The sequence below is a fragment of the Rhipicephalus sanguineus genome, chromosome 2 (genome assembly GCF_013339695.2).
Source record: "Rhipicephalus sanguineus isolate Rsan-2018 chromosome 2, BIME_Rsan_1.4, whole genome shotgun sequence".
Lineage (NCBI taxonomy): Eukaryota > Metazoa > Arthropoda > Arachnida > Ixodida > Ixodidae > Rhipicephalus > Rhipicephalus sanguineus.
The window spans coordinates 172,172,018-172,187,068 of NC_051177.1; the positions used below are offsets into that span (position 1 = coordinate 172,172,018).

Sequence of the window (15,051 nt, forward strand, 5' to 3'; positions counted from 1 at the left end):
TGAACATAATTGAAAATCTGGGCCTACTTCCATCGACTTTACTTTGCGTCTAGGCTGAGGCTCGCCGTAACGGGGTTGAAAGCATCTTGCCGCAATACTTGGCGTCTTGGCTAATGAAAGGGGGGCAGTTTGGGGAAAGCATTTGAAATCTGAGGGGTCATTATTATCGGACGTTGACTGCGTGTGGCTAAGTTCGACCGTAACGGAGCTTGAAAGGCAGCTTTGCCGCAATACGGGTGTGATGAGTGAAGCATATTAAAATCTAGGACCACTTCCATCGGACGTTGACTGCGTCTTGGCTAAGTTCGACAGTAACGGAGTTTGAAAGGCAGCAGCTTTGCCGCAATAAACAGTGTAATGAGGTGAAGCATATTGAAAATCTCTAGGGGTCACTTTTAATCGGACATTGACTGCGTCTTGGCCAAGTTCGACCGTAACGGAGCTTGAAAGGCAGCTTTGCCGCAATACGGGTGTGATGAGGTGAAGCATATTAAAAATCTAGGAACCACTTCCAATCGGACGTTGACTGCGTCTTGGCTAAGTTCAACCGTACGGAGTTTGAAAGACAGCTTTGCCGCAATACAACAGTGTAATGAGGTGAAGCATATTGAAAATCTCTAGGGGTCACTTTCAATCGGACATTGACTGCGTCTTGGCCAAGTTCGACTGTAACGGAGCTTGAAAGGCAGCTTTGCCGCAATACGAGAGTGTAATGAGGTGAAGCATATTAAAAATATTAGGGGTCATTTTCAATCCAATGTTGACTGTACTTGTTTTTAGGAAGTTCGAATAGTTCGAATAGTAAAATTCCAGTGCGAATCGAATAGCAAACGCTATTCGAAAATATTCGAAATTTCGAATATTCGCACACCCCTAGTATTTATGCATGACTCCTATGGAACATTGATGGAGAAACGAGAATTTTTCGTTGTACCGGAAATTTCGTTGAAGCGGCGTTCATTGTAGCGAGGTTCGACTGTATGACGCCCAGATTATGCTTTTTGCTTGGTCCCCTTAAAGTTGTATAACTGGGTTCCACTGTATTCGTTCATCTAAAAAAAACGTTAATCTGAGGTTGCTATAAGGTGACTTGGCTATATTTGCACACCCTGAGTTAGCTGTTATGTGACCAAAATCATGCCTTTTATGGGTATGGGGTGGTGTGCAATGTTAATTCTTTACCTTGGTGAAGGCAGTGACAACATGGCCATCGTCCTCGGTCGCCACGTCCACCAAGGTTGCCCGGCGCCTCGGGTGTCGGAGGGAGTCGCAGCCTCAGCCGGAATGGGCAGCGGTAGTACTGCTGGAAGTTGAAGTGGCCTGGGTAGTTGCTCTGCAGGACTATCTTCTTCACCACATGCCGCTGGGCATCGAACAGCACATCCTGCAACACATCACACAGAATGACGGTCTCAACAATGAAAAGCAGCAGCATGTCTGTTTGAACAGAACCACAGAGAGGGCCACCACTGGCCTGTACGATGTCAAAATTAGGTTCAGATGGTCAGAAACTGTTGTCGTCTGCCATCTTCATGATGGGCAAACCATGGTTATGTACGCAATACAGTAAAAGCTCGTTAATTCGGATTTCTAGGGACCGGAAAAAATGTCCGAATTAACCGAATGTCCGAATTATCGAATGGTCGAATAAACACAATAAATGCACGAGTTTTTTCAACATACTTTACTTAACAAAGTAATCGCGGATGCTTGTCTGTTTTCGAGCAGAAATTCGCGCTGACACAATTTTTCTGAGCCCTTCAAGGTGCTCAGCAGCTCGCATGATGTCTGCAGTACCGCAAAAGTTTCACCCGTCATCCACGCTTTTCAGTTGGCACGGTAATCCACGGAAGATTGTTGATGTTCTTAAGCAGCGTGGCTTTTGAACCTTTCCGATAACGAGAAGCGGCAAGCGCTCTGTTCCCGTCACGTTCGGGATAAAAGTACGGTTACTCGTTCCTTGCTTCTCGCCACCGATTGAAGGATCCCCTTTCATCTCTCTTCATCACTTCTTGTCGGGAGAGCCCGTTATTCAGAGCATGCAAAATTTCTACTTTGGTGGTGAAGTCCTTGGCCTCGTACTTGGGCCGCTTCGCCGGCGTTGCCATCGGCGGAGAGTGCGGTCGCACGAGAAGTCAGCACAAAAGCACCAGCAAAGATCAAGCTAAAGGAGCCGTACTGAAACGTTCCTCGATAAATCGGCGATCAACGATGCAGCACACCAACGGGAACAAAGCAACAAAAACCCACACGCGAAAAAAAGCCGTTCAACCGGTCTCGATCCAAGCCAAGTCGATAATTGATGTCCATGGCGATGCTGCGTTTGAGCTTCACTTTTGTTCCGAATTGTTCTTTTTTCATTTTCGCGCCTCGCCAGCGGCCCGAAAGTCGCCGAATTATCCGATTTGCGGTCAAATCTGTCCGAAATAACGAGCGCCCAGTCTCATAGTGATGCGTATATTTACAGGGACCAGATGACGTGTCCGAATTAACCGATTTTCCGAATTAACGAGGGTCGAATTAACGAGCTTTTACTGTATTAACAATAAAACCATATATGGTAGGGTATAACGAAGGCAGGAGAGGACCCACCAAAATGAGGAACTGTAGCAGCCGTTGCCTCTGCGACTAAAGCAGGGTCGTACAGGTTTCAAAGGAGAGAATTCAAGGATATTCAAGGAATTTCAAGGAATTTTAAGGGCCTGTCACACAATTTTCAAGGACTAAAAAACAGCATCCAAATGATGAATTTTTTTTACTATAACAACGTTTCAAATTCTGACTAAATTTATCCCACTTATACCGTACATATACAGTAAAAGCTCGTTAATTCGACTCTGTTAATTCGGAAGTACACGGGTCTGTTATAATGCCAGTGGTGGTCCAACTGCGCCAATTGCACCGTTTTGCTACAATCCCATATACCTGCGCCTTGCTGCGTCCAAAATGTCTCTGTCCAAAAATTGTAACGAAGAAAAATATGCGCACTTTTGCCATATGAACATGCTGCCACAAGAATTTTGCAAGTGAGTGCTATAATAAAGAAGTTACAGGGGTTAGAACATCCATTTCAGCTGGTTTCAAACTTTTCGCACGTCCTCGCCACCCTTCTTCTCCACAGGAGGGGAAGGAGTAGCCCGTCGTCGTGACTCCGCCCACTTCGGCAACGTGACAAGAAGTGAGAAATTGACGTCATTGGCGAGCTCGATCAGTCGCAATGCACTTCCGCTTGCTGCGGCTCCTGGTTGTTTATTGTTTATATTGTCGCATGGATCCGCAACTTGACGGTAGTTTTCGGCTCTTCGGTATTTTGAAACCTTTGTGACAGTTCACAATGCAGCAGGAATGCGTGCCTGCTTTCCAAGACGACAAAGGGGCGCGAGAGAAAGTGCGGCGACCCCTGCTCGCACCCGTCCGAGCTACCGGAGATTCCCCATCTCTCCACTCGATTTGCAGCCTCAACAGAAAGCAGGTCGCACTGTGGACTGCACTGGTCCTGAAATTGAAGGGTTTTCAAGGACAGAATACAATTCCAGAACCTTCAAGGGCCTTGAAAATGTGCTTTTTAATTCAAGGGTTTTCAAGGTTGTCAAGGACCAGTACGAACCCTGTTTAAAAGAAATAGTCCCACTAAAAAATGTTGTGGTACAAAAAATTATTACTTTTCAGTACTAAGCATCTTTGACAGAGATCAATCTGGCTAGGTGAAATACCGTACTTACCCGCATAATTTGCGCCCTCGCATAATTTGCGCACCCCTAATATTTAGCCAGCTTTGCTACAAAAAAATATTTACTTGCATATTTTGCGCTCCCCGCCCCGCTCGAGCCAGCTCGCCGGCGCGCGCGCACGGGGCGAACTTGGACGGCCGCGCCGCCGCGGCCCTCACCGAGCAGGCGAGCGCAGTCATACACAATACAGTGAAATCTCGGTATAACGAACTTCAGGGGACCGCGGAAAAATGTTCGTTATTCTGAAAGGTCGTTATAGTGAAAGCCCAAAAATTTACCATAACAATAGAATTTCAGTAACGCAAACGTCCTACCTTTGCTACGGTACGTCCTTGAACTCGTTTCTCACAACAATGCACACGTGAACGTCATACAAGGCACGTTTATTTGAAATAGTCCGTGATCGTTTTTTTGACGGGTGCAGCACAACTCTGCGTCACGAATGATTCTAGACCGTCCGCATTTTATCCGCCGCTTCGGTCGCTGTTCCGCTTTTTTCTATGAATATGCGGAGTTTCCTCAAGTAGTCCAACGGTCTGTGGTCGACACGGACTCGTCGCGATCTTCGGGTGCTACCGTGACATCGTCGTCCATGTCATCGCTGCAATCCTTTAAGGCCCAACTGCATGCACGCGAGTTTGAGCGACGGCCGACAGGATTTGCTGTCGCGGAAGGCCATCCATCGCCGTCGCTTGTCGCAGGGGTGCAATCGCGAAACGATGCTATTTCCGATTCCACACGGCTGGCTGATCGCGCTGATAACGCGGACGGACCGTCGTTCTGACCACTGGCCAAGCGCGAAAAGCACGAAAGGCATTGGAATCTGAAATAGAATCGTTCCGCGATAGCATCCCAGGTTTCTGGAAAGCCAGAAAACATCGCTTGTCGCCCGAAGTGAGCATGACGATATCCAACAACATGGCAGCATCTCTGACCCTTGCTTCGGTTGCAATTTGCTCGTGATGCTTCCAATCGGCGCGTACTTCAAGGAATGCAAGTTATAGACTATCTTATTTACAGCCCCATCTCACGCGGAGAGCGAGGCAGCGGCCGTATTTTGTCGTTATTTATGATCGACGGTTCGTTTTGATGTTTCGGTGGTAGCTTGCTGCAATGTCAACGTCGTCGTGTGAGGTAGCCCTCTCCCTGCGAAGCAACGATGTGAGGCGCTGCGGCTTTTCTTAAACGTTCTATGACAGCAAGAGGAAACGTTGTCGAGATGCGCCTCGTGGACTAACCCCAACATAACGCAGTTTGCAAAGTGCGACGTAGCGTAGGCAGCGTACGCTTCCGGGCGCCCCATGGGATCACAGCAGATACTACTGCCGCGGTTAAACATAAGATTGCGAAAAAAGGAAGTCCCGAAACGCTTTTATGGCATCTTTATCTCAAACAAGACAATAATAAATTTGGCATGTTGTCATTCATCTACTCTGTAATTCTTTTTCGTAATTTGCCTGCGTGCGCGCAATAGTTTTCAATCGAGCAGCGCGACGAAGCCCGTTTGTAGGAGGTGTCGGTTTGTCGCAGTCGCCTTCGCTCGAAAGTCGCGTGCTACGCATGCGGTTGGGCCTTTACAAAACCTGATGCGTTGTCGCCTCCGCAACGAAAGAAAAAAAAAAAAAAAATTCTCCGCCCGCGTCTTTCTCCTCCCGTGCCATTTCAGGTTTTAGCGGGAGGGCGTCCGCTCTTCGCGCTGCGTCGTCTGCTACCTTACAGCTCCGACTGCCATGACCGATACACTGAAATCTAAGAATCCTCGCATTTCGGGATATAAGTTCGTAGTACTGAGCTGTTGTTAAGATTACACGGGAATTAAATAACGATCGTTATTCTGAAGTTCGTAGTAGTGAAATATTTTTACATTGAAACTATAAGCAGTCGGCACGGGATTCTTAAAAGTTCGTTAATTTGAAATGTTCGTTAATGTGGTGTTCGTTGTAACGAGATTTGACTGTACAGGCTGCGAGTGCGAAGTCCCTTCTTCCGATTACTTCGTTCTATTCTCTGAAAACCGCCGAGACCGTACCAACCGTTAATCTGTTCACCGGTTGTCGGAACTGTTCGAGCGTTCTCCCGCCGTGAGAATGCATGCATGCGACACGGCACGGACTACTTTCTGCATCGGAGGCGTGCGAGGGCCAGTCGCGCCAAAATTTTCCCGCGCTGACCCTCCTCCTCTGCGTCCGCGCTGCGACGCAGCCTTCGTTGATTTCGGAAGTTTAGGTTTCGCGATCAGCCAGTTGCGTTTTCACTGTTCTCTTGCGATGAGCTACAACTATTCGGCAAAATTCAAGCTCACTGTTATAGAATTTGCCTAAGGAAACGGGAACCGTGCCGCAGAAGAGTTCGCTTTTTAATACAAGACCTGGAAGGAGACCGTTCCGAGGATCGACCGAAGCATGGAAAGTTTCCTGCCGTTGAAGAATACCTTTTCAAATAGTGCGAGAGCTTAGGCCCACCGGTATCGCCGTGCCGTGGCACCTCATTACTCCCAGCATTGTCGCGAAGAGCTTCAAGAAGACGCCTCAACGCACTCGACGGAACCAAGGACGACGCGCTTTGGGAAAGCGGTGACAGCGGCCGCGGCGATGATTCTCAGTCGGACTTCTCAACCAGTGATTCTGACTAGCCGCGCATGACCGAATCTGGCTGGTTAAAGTACGTGCTAATTCTGTTAAAAACCCTTTGTTTGCGCTATAATTTATTTTCTTCTTTAATGTATTATATCGCGCGTGTTAGGACTATATATTGTGCTTATTTCAGATGTGCTGCGAAATCTCCGCGTAATTTGCGCCCCCCCTTTTCGGAGCTCCAAATTCGCGAAAAAAAGTGCGCAAATTATGCGAGTAAATACGGTAGCTCTCAATGATCAAGTGACACCAACCAGTTTCCCCCGACAAGATATACCCGACATTTCGAGACCCGCTCGGCGCCTTCCTGAAGGGTTGACTGCATTGGTTGTGCAAGCAATAATGTCTACTTCTCCTCTCACCTTGGTTCCACAATTACAGTGGGCCACAAATGCCATACGTGCAACAGCGGGCAACATCCCCAAAAAACTGTTATGGTTGCTGGAGGTTTCCTCAAAGTACAAAGAATAAAGGAGAAGCCAACTTCCCGCATTTGTCTCTGTGTGTGTGACAAAAGCGCCGTTGAAATCCATTATACGGTCACAAGGCAAGTGCATGGCGCTGAGATTCCATTCTCCACAAGTCATTCTTGTGTTGGTGGTTTCTGCCATAAAAGCTCCTGCTTTCTCTAATCTAACTTGCTAGACACCCCGAACCTGACACTCTATAATCGATTCCCTGGTGTTCTTTTTTTTTTTTGACGGTCAGAATATTGGTTCCGGCAGCACGTGAGCAAGCGTTAAACACTGGTTTGCGAGTTCTCTTGATGCCTCCTTTCCCGAGAAACCTGGTAAGCTGTTGCTAATTTCGGGAACATATGGTAAAACGACGCCTAGCGACACATCAGGCTGACTAGCTTGTCTCTATTGTGGCTAGCATGAGGGGCGTCTGGACGGGGAGGAAATGGGAGGAGCAGGGCTTTCAGAGACATCTCCGCAACAGAGCGATTTCTTTTTGAACATACCGTGTGATGCACGGCGGATGAAGGCTGAATAGGAGCGCAGTGAATGAGACAGAATACTGTGCCCACAGTTTTACATGGCTGTGACATCTTGCCCGAGGCCAGGCTTGTCAAAATGTAAAAGTGAAGAATTGCACTTCCAAATCTGCAAATAAAAAGTACACTCACCATGCCCAGGGTGAAGTAGTTGTAGAAGTAGTCCGATGCCCTGGCAGCCAGTAGTCGGTGGGAGTCCTGAGCGTGGATCTTCATCTTGTCCTCCTCCTTGTAGAACACCTTGTTTGGGGAGCCCCAAGGCCCACACCACGTCCTGAAAGAAGAATTTCATCACTGTTTAATTTTTTTTTTTAATTCTATGTGAAAAGCCTGTCTTGAGCCATATACAGCAGAATCTCTAAGAGACGAGTTCTTCGAGAGCATACAAAATATTCGTGTCATGCTGACTCCCTATTATCCAAAACAAAGCCAGCCTGCCGACGAAAATGAACACAAACCTTACTGTGCTAAGTTCAAAACCGAAATTTCTGTAGTGCCATATTGTACTTGGAATGCATAAAACTGTGCAATGATCTCATCGCTCACACCGCAGGCACTTCAGGGAGGTCACGGAATCAGACAGCAAAAGTTGCGGCAATATATTGATTTCAGGGAAACCTTTGATGCAGCACCTGCAATGCCTAAACTACACTTCATCAACGCGAATTTATTGAAAATGCACTCATTGTGCTTGCAAAAAATCATTTTGTCAGCCTAGATGGCTGAAAAAGAAGCTCACAGTCGTGCAATGACACCTGGAGTTCGCGTAGCTATCTCTCGCCTTCCTCCCCGCTGAGTGCCACAACAGTGGTATCATCAAAAAGCTCAAGGATTCGCATTTCAGTCACCACCTTCCTCCCTACAACAGCCAAAACGCAAAAAATGCAAAAAATGCAAAAAAAAACCAAAAGATCAGGGGCTGGTCTGGCAAAAATAGCAAAGCCTGCAAGCCTCCTACTGGCTCAGTGTGCCAGCATGTTTGAGAGGTGCCTTTCTACCGGTTGCTGCTACAGGAACTACGCACTGCCATTATTGGTCGTTTCTGACTCACTGGGCCTTTTCACGGAAATTTCGTCTATCCGCGAATTTTTTGCCTATCGCGGCGTTATCCTAACCTGTGTGAATCAAATTGCCGTCAATTGTGGCTTGCTATAGCTTACCTGAACAGAGTCACCGAAGTGTACACATCGTGTCAGCTTCTTCTGGATGGGACCAGAGAGTCTGGATGTCTCGTATGCTGCACAAAAGCAGAGGGAGTGTCAGCTGTTTATCTGCACTGCGACTAATTCGCCATTCTGTTGCAAACAACGGTGTTCCTAAATGTGACAAAACACTGTTCTTGAAATTGGGCACGAATGCACTTCATTGTACTGCGGTTAAAAAATAATGGTATTCCAAAGAAATAGTTATAAAATGTTGAGTACTTAAATATATTGAGAGTTCTGTTTTATGAAGTTCATTACTAGAGACCGGATTTTAGGCAAATGCCTATTTTGTTCCATGCATTCCTATCGCGCCACTTCGGTATATGAGCATGAATTAGATGTTACGAAGGACTTTTGTAGTGTTTTTATAGTGCCTATAAATGCCTATTTTTGGCGTTCGTGCCTAAATGCTTAAAAATGCCTATAAATGCCTATTTTCAAAATTAGCGCTTATATGAACACTGTTTAGCCTGAAACTTTGCTTTCAACTGCAGTTTGAGGCCTTTATTCATGTTACCAGCAACAATGACTGTTTGGAACTCTACTGGGTTCAACCTAGTCCTCTAGTTCAGCCAACTTCTGGAAAAGATCTGCTAGCAGCACTGAAGTGGGACACGCTGGCGAGCATTCACTGCTGCACTGACATGGTGCGAGTGATTGGCAAATGCAGGACCGTGGAGCGTCGTCAGCGGAAAGGAGAGCGAAGAGCAAAAAAAGAACGAAAAATGTGATGTGCATGGGCTTTTGTTTTGTTTCTAATGTACTTTTTGAGGTGTTCACTGCAGTAGCGTAGTCAGAAATTTTTTGGAGGGGGTGGGGGATGTTCAATCATACTTTATATATGTTCATGTGTGCGTTTGTATCTGTGCATGTATATATAGGGAACCCAAGCTCAAGTTTGCGGCGCGACGACAGCGCCGCGCCAGCCGCGCTGCGGCTCTGTCGGAAAACTCTGAACCTTCGCGTGGCCGACTCAGCCCCTTTCAGGGTAGCGGTAGCGCGCGTGCGCACGCGTTCTTCTCTCGGTGCGGATAACTGGGGGACCGTCAGCTGGGTACGTTGAACGAGAGGCTTGCTGTGCGAAGCTGCGCGTTTCCGCGATGGCAGAAGCCACCCCACGGAAGCGCAAGCGTGGTCCGAAGTATTGCGGTTTAGCGGCCAGCCACAACAGTGCAAACACCAAGGCACACGATTCACGTGTTAAACTGTATCGTTTCCCGGGCGTGTCGTACGAGAAATAAAGGCGGCAAGCGTGGATAGCTGACAGCGCTGTCTCGCCTTCTATTTTGGCTGTCTGAGTTCATCGCTTTCGTTCGTTCCGACTACCTGAATCGGTAAGTAACGCGGCGCATGCACGCAGCGACTACATTAATGATTACTCGCCGTCTTCTCGTATTGTTAAAGTCCAGTTACGGTTGTAGGTGAAGCAACTTTGTGTTTTGATTCCCCGTGTTCGTGAAACCTACCCGCCGTTGCTGAACGTTCACATTCGCGTTATACAGTTAGCATTGCGCGGTTGGTTGAATTCAACTGAACTCTGCACATTGTCAGAAGTTCAGCGCCTGCATTTCACGCGTCGGGAAGGCTGCTTTGTCACGCCGGAACGGACGTCTGTGCATTTTCAGCAAGCTTTGACATCGTTCTGCAGGTTTGCTTTGTTTTTGTCACTTTATTAATGTGATACATATTTAAGCCGCTAAATATAACTGGCACTTAATACATGCTTTGCAACTGCAACCTTGAAGTAACCACCTTCTGAGTTTGTGCTATTTTCCAGCCGCGTTCGCGCAACAGGTTTTATACCCCTGTGAAGTCGATATCATAAAAAGAGACTGCAAGCATGACGCGAGAGCCGAAAAACCGAGGCGAGCAGTTCATCTTGCTTCAGAGTGGTTAAAGCTCAGCTAGCGGCCTCGCGTCTTAATCGGCGGGTGATTCTCCAGCGGCACGGAGGACTTGACTCTAACCTTCTCAGGAAACAGGGCCATGGCCGTGTAATTTCTTTTTTTCGCACGCCGCAAACGTTTGTTCACGAAAGTACATGGCTGCTACTGTTAAGCATGCCATATCAAAACAACAATCATATGATTCGTAGTCCACACCGCAGAACATCGATAGCGTGTACGGCTTCATTTCGGAGTGCATGTGGACCATTATTCATCTTTAACATGACAGAATGAGACTTACCTCGAGGTATACGTCCTACACGGTGTAATCGCGACTTGGGAAATGCATTTCGCTTTGTGTCGGGCGTCGTTGTCGTCGATACAGTAGACTCTCAATAAACGAAACTCTCTTAAATGAAATTGCTGCTTAAATGGAACAACTGCCTCTAACATGATTGGTTTTGTGCTTGAATTCTGCACCCCTTTTCATCTCTCAGTAAACGAAACTCCTGTTAAATGAAACATATTTTCCTGGTCCCTTCAGCTTTCGTTTAACAGGAGCCTACTGTAGTTTGCTCTTCACCGTTAAGGTGATTGACGAGCCTTTCTCCTTTTCAAGTTCGCTTTTCGGAAGCGCCAGTCAAGCTTGAACATCCTTTTGAAGCCGCACTGCACGCGGTACATTGTGAGACGCCGCAAGTGCACCGCGAGAGCTCTGCACGTGCACGGAAGCGAGCGGCAACGCGGTAGAGAGAAGGGAAAACGCTCGCTGATCACGCCCCAGTTTCTCTTTTTCTGCCAGAGATGGCGCTGCCTGTCAAGAGCAGCAGCGCCGCTAAGCGTTGCTTGGGAAGCCTATAGACATGCAAAACTGAAAATTTTGGCGGAAGGGGGGCGGGGGTGTTGCACCCCCCGAAGGCCCCCTTCCCTTCATGGCTACGCCAGTGCTTCCCTGCCAGGATATAAATTGGCTCTACGCGATTCTACCCGGCCAATAGCGATCTGGCTATCTGCTCCTGCTCTGCCCTTCTCAGTCATGCCGAAAAGACATTCGGGAGTATGTTGATTCGACAGTGGACACTTGACTCACCGTGCAGAACACGGGAGGGACCGTGTTCTGCGAACTGTGCGGGACAAAGCACAATTGTACGGCTATGCTCAACTGTTGGCGCCTTTGTGCTATCGTAAGCAATAACATTTTTGTTTTCCTGTTGTAGATAGTGGTCGCGCACGTCTTCGTTTGAAATTATTTACATATATGTGAAAATTTATTGTGCCTGTATACCGTATTTACTCGAATCTAACGCGCACCTTTTTTCCGGAAAAACGAGTCCAAAAATCGCATGTGCGTTAGAATCGAGTACCGAAAAAAAAAAAAGTAACTCGGTTATCGTATTGCCATCGACATTTCAAAATGGCCGCCTCCTATGCGCCTTGGTTATTTCTGCCATTTTTTTCAGTTCGTACGTGTGCTGAGGAGATTGTCATCCTGTTCTGCGTTCGCATCGACGGCATGGAAGTGCCGACTCCAAATACTCGACGAGTGTACCACGATGCCGCATTTAAAAGAATAGTTATTACATGTGCAGAGAGACGGACGGAAATCGGGCCACATCGCGGTCGTTCGGATATAGTTCGGAGTTCCCGAAACGTGCGTGCGAGACTGGCGCAAACAGAAGCAGAAGATTTTTTACAGCAAAGCTTCACGAAAAGGTTTCAGTGGACCAAAGCAGGGCCGGTTTCCCGAAATCGAAGAGTGTTGACAGCGACAAGGAGTTGTCCGACAGCGACAAGGACTGATCCATTACGCGACTCGTATCGCCGCCGTAGTGGTGACTTTTAGCGGCAAGGCCCGCTTTTTGACTTTGTGTTTTACTTTTTTGAAACTTCAGTTCTTTAAAACCCAAATACTTGTTCTGAATGTGCGAAGTCTGACTCCTACGGACTTTTTTTGTTCTTTTCTCTCACGAAAAGTGGGTGCGCGTTACAATCGATGTACAGTAGAACCCCGCTGTTACGTTCCTCACTGCTGCGTTTTCCCGGCTGTTACGTCGTTTTCCGCCGGTCCCGGCATAGCTCCCATAGGATACAATGTATTGGGAACCCCGCTGTTACGCCGTAACTGTCGGACCGTTCCCGTATGATACGTCGCGAAGTGTGCCCGGAGCCGACCGAGTGACTACGAAAGAGAGCGGCCATGGTGCATTTTCACGCAGCTTGGCCTCGTTTGACCGTAATATTAGCCGCATGAAGGGCGCAAGCAACAGAATCTTTCAATTGATGCAAACAAAAGCATGGCCTTTGAGATTCAAATTGCAAAGATGGCGTCTATGACGTAAATGCTCGCGAAAGCAAGGCCTTCGAGATTGGCATTTACTACTGACAAAAGCATAGCCTCTGAGATTTGCATTGCACAAACATGGCGTGTATGACGTAATTGCTTGCGAAAGCAAGGCCTTCGAGATTGGCATTCACTTCTGCCATCGCGTTGGCGTAGACTCATCATCACCGTTATTTATCGGAGAACGGGAGGAGTTCGAGCTGGTTGGAGCTCGCATGGTCGTGCGTGCGGTTCGCGGTCGGACTCGCCGCGCCGGTTGTGATTGCGTGTGCTTAGTTCTTTCATGCCTACAGCTGTTGGAGTTAAAAAAATCACATACGTTGATTACATTTCTGTGGATAAGGCCGTCCTAAGCTCCGCGTTTCTATCTATTGACTAGATCGCGGCTGAGCGCGCCAATTTTCGTGCTGCTCGTAAGAATTGAAATAAAATTCTGTACCACTAAATATTTTGCCGTTTTTCCTGTTTTTCGGCTCTTACGTTTCCCGTCTCTTACGTTTATTTCCTACGGTCCCTTCAAAAACGTATCAGCGGGGTTCTACTGTATTACTTTTTTTCTTTTTTTTTGGTCGCGGAAAATGGGTGCGCGTTACAATCGAGGGCGCGGTAGAATCGAGTAAATAAGGTATACGTTTTGGAAGCCTAAAACGTTGTTTTGCCTGCCTATTTTTGACGCCAAAAAGGAGTTTTTTTAATGCCTAAAAATCCGGCCTCTGTTCATTACAGTCGCTGACCGATTTTCCAGACCTGGCGAGGACCATAGTGCGAAAAATCGAACAGTCCAAAAAGGTTTTTAGGACATGAAATCTAAGTTCATTTGAATTAGAATGGCCTAAAAAAATCTCTAACAAAACTTAAGCCCGAAAGTTATATTTTTCCGACTGAACCACTCATTCCGGCCATGCCGTTTGATTCTGAAAGCCGCCACGTTGAATTCTCTACTGGCTTGGTCAAGTTTAGCTTTCGGTGGCCCACTGTGCAGCCTCGCTGTGCGTGTGTGTGTGTTGTGGAACAAGCAAGCCTCGATCACCCTCCACGGTGGTGTAGTGGTTATGGTGCTCTAATGCTGACCCGCAGATCATGGGATCGGCCCCGGCAGGCACATTTTCGATGGAGGCGAAAATGCTTGAGGCCCGTGTGCTTAGATTTAGGTGCACGTTAAAGAGCCCCAGGTGGTTGAAATTTCCAGAGCCCTCCACTACGGCGTCGTTATAATCATATCGTGGTTTTGGGATGTTAAACGCCAACAATTATTATTATCAGTTACCTTCAGTGAGCAGGGTGAGTCGGACTCCGAGGGTTGTGTCCCCTTCCCTGAGCACTTCAAGGCCCTCGAGGAAGCTCTGGTTCCCAAAGCAGCACGGGGGCAGGGGAGGAGGCCTGCAGGATAACACAACAGAATCCTGGAAAACTCTTACACCAATACCCAAGGAAAGAACAAATGTGCACCACCTTCCAGCCTGTGAACCTTAAAATTTGTAAATAAACCAGAGATTTGATAGGAGGGAGAAGTCATGGCACACATTTTTTAAAAGCATTTCCTGCACACGCATTTTTGCGGGATACACATAAGCATATGGACATCAGCAATTTAGCAAAGGCATTAGAAAGCCTTGTGTCACTTCACTGTGAAAACGTCATTTTATGGGAACCGTATAAGATTTGCCAGTGATCATTCTTGCGCCTCTCTGCACAACCACAGGTTCTTCCTTTCTATGCGCCGTTTCAAGATACAGTGCATCTAATGTGACTGTAACAAAAACAATGCAGAGCAGTGTCCAGTTTGTGCCAGTCGGCTCTACAAATGCTGCGCAAGTGTGCATACAGAAGCGTTTGACAGCAGATATTACCTGCGGCTCCAAGACGCAATGCTAGTTCAAAGTATGGAGTGTTCTGGCCATCTTGCAATATGGTAGTTGCGAAGACATATGGTTTATGAGGCACATAAATTAGCAATGGCAAGCATATCAGTGGTTTTGGAGAAAGTATGTATCGGTAAGTATATTGTCAAAGTGGGTCCAGAACGAGACAAAAGGCTAACTCAAAACCTGCAGTGTTCGAAAGCACACCCGTGTAGTACAGTATCTTGGGTCATCATGTGAATGCAGGAGAAAAAGAAACTATCCAGATGGCTGTCAATCGAGACCAGAAGAGCAGGTATAAAACATTTCTTGCAGTATTTTCGTAGCAAAGATATACATCCCCTTCAAGCGCGAATTATGATGCAGTGTCTGCAAATGCGTCAAATTCGCATGGCA

General features: G+C 47.2%; 1 long non-coding RNA gene across 1 annotated transcript; it reads right to left on the bottom strand.

Moving 5' to 3' along the window:
- Positions 1 to 1,249: 1,249 nt before the first annotated feature.
- On the bottom strand, positions 1,250 to 14,176 carry LOC119382037 (uncharacterized). Its single transcript, XR_007415288.1, has 4 exons — positions 14,061 to 14,176; positions 8,522 to 8,598; positions 7,494 to 7,635; positions 1,250 to 1,384 (listed from the first exon to the last, which is right to left on the bottom strand). It is a non-coding gene; the product is annotated as an uncharacterized LOC119382037 (long non-coding RNA).
- Positions 14,177 to 15,051: the final 875 nt, after the last annotated feature.